This window comes from Dendrobium catenatum, unplaced genomic scaffold, assembly GCF_001605985.2.
Source record: "Dendrobium catenatum unplaced genomic scaffold, ASM160598v2 fragScaff_scaffold_1381, whole genome shotgun sequence".
In the NCBI taxonomy this organism is placed as follows: domain Eukaryota; kingdom Viridiplantae; phylum Streptophyta; class Magnoliopsida; order Asparagales; family Orchidaceae; genus Dendrobium; species Dendrobium catenatum.
This window is the reverse complement of record NW_021319843.1, coordinates 890,565-896,671: the sequence shown is the minus strand read 5'-3', so window position 1 is coordinate 896,671 and position 6,107 is coordinate 890,565.

Sequence of the window (6,107 nt, the reverse complement as noted above, 5' to 3'; positions counted from 1 at the left end):
TTTCTAACTTCAAGCAACCAAATGTGCCTTAAGTGTACATATCAATGCTTATGATCTTACAATTTGATATGTTTAAAAAAATTCTACTTGGTAAAGCACAAATCTTGATGCACATTTAAATAGAAATTTTTTGGAATCAAATTCATAACCATCCAAATTCTGATTTCTCCAAACCTACAATCAAACTAAACATCTCGATGTGATAATCCTATCAACCTCAAGAGTAATCTGATTTGTGTTCAAACAAGGCCATCTCAATTATTTGAAATATAATTAAAAACTTTAGAACATTAATTGGATATCAAACAATTTTTAAATATAGCGTGCTTAGAGTTAATTTGATTATTTTGATGTGATTACTTCGATGAGCCTATGATCGCTTAATTCCATCATCATTAAGGCTCTTAAATACTGAAAGAATAATATATGATAAGGGAATCAATATTGAATGTTTCATGGAGTATTCTAGATTTTAGCAATATTTATAGAGCATATAAAGTTAGGGGAACCCTTATCTTGTGATTGAAGAGAGCTTAAAGACTCGATGAATCTTGGAGCTTCATTGGACCAAAGCCATCTGATTACCGTTGTTGGACCACCACTATCTGACCATCGCAGTTCAACCATCGTTGTTGGACCACTATAGTCTAATCACTGCCATTAAACTTTTGCCCTTTGACCACCAATTATGATCCTAATGATCCTCGAATCATCATCGTATGATTATGATCCTCCGACCTTCATTCGCCCGACCACGATCCTCTAACCATTGTTGTTTGACTATGTTTTTTTGACAGTCATCGCTTGAATACAATCCTCTAACCCCTATATTGTAGTTTTCCCTCCACCGTCACATGATTACGATCCTTCGACCATCATCGCCCTTCTACTATCCTCCAACACAATTGCCCGACTACTGTCCTCTAACCATCGTTGCCCGACCATATTTTCTTGACCACTGTCTTCTTACTATGATCCTCTAATCATTGTTGCTGCTTACTATCTCCCGACGACCATTGTCTAATCACAATCCAATCATCGTTGATGCTTGTTGTTTCCTCATTATTATTGCTTGACTGTGATTTTCTAATTACCTTCTCCCGATTACTGTTCTTCAACCACCGCTTCCCAACTATGATCCTTTGACTACTATTGCTACAGCTTTATTATCGCTTACTATGGTCCTTCGATCACTATCATTCAAATACGATCCTCCGATTACAATCCTCCGACCACTATTGCTAGACTGCGGTTCTCCAACTTCTGTTGATTATGGTCCTCCGACCATAGTCACTATCTACTATCTCCTGATCACCATCGCTTGACTATGATCCTCCGATCAATATTTTTGATTAGGATCCTCCAACCACTATCGCTTGACCTTAGTCCCATGACTGCCATCGCTTAACTATGGTCCTCCAAACACCAATGCTGCCTATAGCTTCTTGACCACTATCACATGACAAAATCAACGCTCATTGACTTCATCAACTTTCATCGCTAACAACATCGACACATGTAATTTGCTTATAAGGCCGATGCACATTGTCGACACTAACACCAACGCGCACTAACTTTGTCACCTATTGTTGCTTACAACATTAATGCACGCCATCACTTAGAAGGCCGATGCATGCCACCAACACTAACGCTGATGCTTATTGACTTCATCGCTTGTCATTGCCAGCAAGGTTGATGTGCCATCATCCTTAAGGTTAATGCACATCATTGTCACGAAGTTTGATGCTTGACTTCATTTGCACATACATCAACGCGCACCATCGCTTATAAGGCTCGTTCATTCTGCCAACACTAACTCTAACCCCTAAGTTTAATACCTGGATTTATGCTTGTCTTTTTGGTCTATAGTCTCCAATTCTCAAAGGATAATAACTATACAAACAACATATGACATGTTAAAGATAGCTCCTATTCTGCAAGAATCTTTTAACTTGTATTACAAAATCGGTTTTATATAATTTATATCTATTATACTATATCAAAATTTTTTTTATAACCGGAAAGGGCATCATTTGTAACTGATGATAAATACTAGAAGAATAGTTTTAATTGGCCTATGATGCACAAATAAGGACACGACGACACGGATACGACACGACACAGACACGAGACTCGTCAATTATTGAAAATATAGGACGCGGGCACGAGTTGGACATGGTATTATAGTTTTTATATTTTAAAAATAGTGTATAAAAATTGAATAAATATAAATTTAAAAGTAATTTAAAAATAATAAGCCATTTAACTAGAAATTGTGCTTAAAATGATTAATATTAGGAAGTCGAGAGTCGGGCGTCGATGCCATTTATCAGTTATCGAGAGAGGAGATAGCAATGCTGTCTAGAGTCGATCATTGATGTTATGCAGTAAGTATTGAACGTCAATATTAAGAGGGCATTTATCGTCGATATTGAGAGGGAGTTGATCGTCGATGTTGAGAGGACGTTGGACAAAGATGAGATGTCAAGTTGTGGCTGTAAAAATTGCTAGCATCGACCATCAATGTAAAGACAACGTCAGACTTTGACATGGAGATCATTTTGAAATGTTGGCATTGTAACGATATCATACGCTGATGTTGAGATGACATCGGACATTGTTGGGAAATCATAGTTGTAGCCTGCCAAAGAGAAATGAAAATGAGAATATTTGATGAATGTGGTATTAAGTGTGGCCGATTGATTTGGTGTTGCAAATTAGAAATAAGAAATTTAGTTTTTATATTTTAAATAAGTAAAAGTTTTAAATACAAGAAATTATATTTAAAAAAAAATTCATAAAATATTTAAGATAAGCGTGTCGGGCACGAGTGTCCAATTTGTATTTAATATTTTCTTTAATCAAACAAGTGTCAGATGCGTGTCGTGTCGGACACTGTGCGCCTCTTTGAGGAGAAGTGTCGGTGCATCATAGTAATTGGCGTAGGCCTTGCATATTTTCCTTTATCTGCTTTTCCTCATTAAACTTCTGACGTCTCTTATGACTCCTTTATTTCTATGCTGTATCTTTGTACAGTGCTATGAAGTTAAAATTTCTCTACCACTGTGAATTTTTTTGCATAATAATAAATAAAAAATTAAGTGACATTGTAGTAATAGAAAATGATATGAAGAGTGGGAAAATTTGAGTCTCCTATTGGACTAAGGCTTGGTTTGGAATGGTTGCTGGTAGGTGATAAGTTGTTGTGATAAAAGTTGTGATGAAAGGCTGGTGTTATTAAAAATGTTGAGTGCAATCTTAATCAATTTTTAGTTGAGGTTTTAATGCAATCATCTTAAACAATTGGTGCACAATTAGATATGTTTATAAATTTTTTGACAACATGAATGTATCACGAAATGTTTCAACAATATATTTTATGATATTTCCTTCTTTCTTCTCATATATGTAAACTTTGTTATATGGGCTGCTTGGTTGGCTGAGAAAGAAATTCAGGGGCTATTTGGTTGCCCAAACGGTAAGAAACCCTAATTTGCAATAAAAAAAACATGAAAACTCCCTAATCCCTCTCATCTTCTTTTATACAAAATCTTTCCTAATATATATTTCCATCCCAAGCCCTAGTTGCCCCCTCTGTTTAATTTTCAAATCCAATGGAAGAGTGGGACCCACCCTATGGGTAGGCTAAGCCAAGGGAGGCGGATGGATTCCGCCTCCTGTAGTAATGCCGAACGGGCCCTTGGGCCGGTTCAGCCTGAACCGTCACATTAATACCACACTCACAAAGAATCACCTTGTCCTCAAGATGAAAACCAGAAAACTGCTATTTCATCCTCTCATATGGTTACCACGTTGCCTCGTATTCAGGAAGGTTCTTCCATTGAATCAACACTTCATTAGTTCCCTCTTCTTTCTAACGAACCCCCATCAGCTCAAGGGGTTCCAAAACCATATCTAAATCCTTAATAAGTGTCACCGGTAGCTCGGGGTTGGCAGTATAGTCACCAATGACCTTCCTCAGTTGTGATACATGAAAAATTGGATTTATAGTCGCCGTTGGTTGTAGTTTCAGTCGATATGCTACTGCTCCGATCTTCTCCAGCACTTTATAAGGCCCAAAGTACCTTGGAGCCAATTTCTCATTCCTCCTGTTGGTGACTGTCTTCTCGGAGCTTCAAAAACACTTTCTCCCCTACTTCAAACTGGATGTCCCTCCTATACCCATCTATTTGTCTCTTCATAATTTGTTGAGCCCTCAACAGATATCTCTTCAGTTCTTCCAGCACTCTATCTCTCTCCTCCAAGTACTCCTCTACTGAAGAAACTGGAATACTGCTACTCCCTAAGTATACCAAGTGGAAGGATACCTTCCGTACAACACATTGAATAGAGTCATCTGAGAAGCAGAGTGAAATGAGGTGTTATACCAGTACTCAGCCCATGAAAGCCACTTGGCCCACAGCTTGGGTGTATCTGACATAAAGCATCTCAAGTAGGTCTCCAAGCTCTTATTGACCACCTCCGTTTGGCCATCTATCTGTGGGTGGTAAGCGGTGCTCCTCTTCAGAACTGTCCCCTGTAACTTGAAAAACTCCCTCAAAAAATGACTGAGGAACACCTTATCTCTGTCTGACATGATTGCCTCTGGTACCCCATGCAATCTGATCACCTCTCTATTGAAGGCTGAAGCCACTGTTACTGCAGTGTAAGGATGTCGAAGGGGAATGAAATGAGCATACTTGCTCATAGGGCTGCAAACGAACTGAGCCGAGCCGAGTATGTGAGTGTTCATGTTTGTGTTTGTTTAACATTAGCTTGTTCATGTTTGGTTTGTGTTTGATTCGAGCTTTATTATTTCTGTTCATGTTTGGTTCGTTTAATTTAAGGGTGTTCATGTTTGGTTCATGTTTGGTTCATGTTCTTTTGTTTAGTACTTATCGAGCTTTAAACGAGCTATGTTCGTGAACATATATCGCAAACAATCTATTAAACAAGCAAACATTAAATTTGTTCATGAACATTCTAAACAAACAATCTAACAAACATGGACAAATATGAAATATTTCTTGTTCATGAAATGAAATTTCTAAAATAAAAGCAGTTGTATATTTAAAATGAAAATATGATTAATTTATATGAACATATGTTATAATATTTTTTTACTTTAAAATTTATTAATAAAAAATAATTATATTATATTATGGTATAATTAAAGTTTTTTATATTTAATCGAACTCGAATCGAGCTTTTTATCGAGCTTGTTCATGAACATCAACTGATGTTGTTCGCGAACATAAACGAGCTGAACGCATTAGTGTTCAAGCTTGTTTATTTAAGAATCGAGTATTTAAAATATTGTTCAAGTTTGTTTGTTAGTTAATTAAACGATCACGAACGAGCTTTAATCGAACCGAACAACAAGTAATTCGTCGAACGTTTGGTTCGCTTGCAGCCTTACTTGCTCAATCTATCTACCACCAACAGAATCACCATGAAGTTTTATGACCGGGGTAGCCCATCTATGAATTCCATGGATATCTCTTCCCCATACCTGTCCTGGTAATGCCAATGGCTGCATTAGTCCCCTTGGTGATATAGCCAGGTATTTATTCCTCTGACATATCTCACACCTTGCCACCATATCTTCTATATCTCTATGCATTTCCTTCTAGTAAAGCTCGACAGCTAATCTTCTATAGGTCTTCTAAACCCTTAAATGGCCCCCAACTGCATTTCCATGAAATTCTTGGAGTAAGTTTGAGATGTGGATTGAGGTACGGGGCATCACAAATCTCCCCTGATACAACAGTATGTCTCCCTTCAATGAGTATCATGGGTGGCTACCCTCTTCTTTCAATAAATCTGACTTGATCCTTCCTAACTCTTCATCTCTAGCACTTTCTTCTCTAATGGCCTCCCAGTCAAGCATCAAAAGAACAGATAGTGCCACTATCTGCAGGCTGCAGCTCCCCCATACACCTGGACAAGGCATCGACCACCTTGTTTTCCACCCCCTGGTCTACACTGAATCTCAAAATCGTACCCCAGCAACTTGAATAGCCACCTTTGATGCTCCTTTGTCACCATCCGCTATTTCAATAAGTATTTCAAGCTCAGTTGATCTGTCATGGTAATAAAATGCCTCC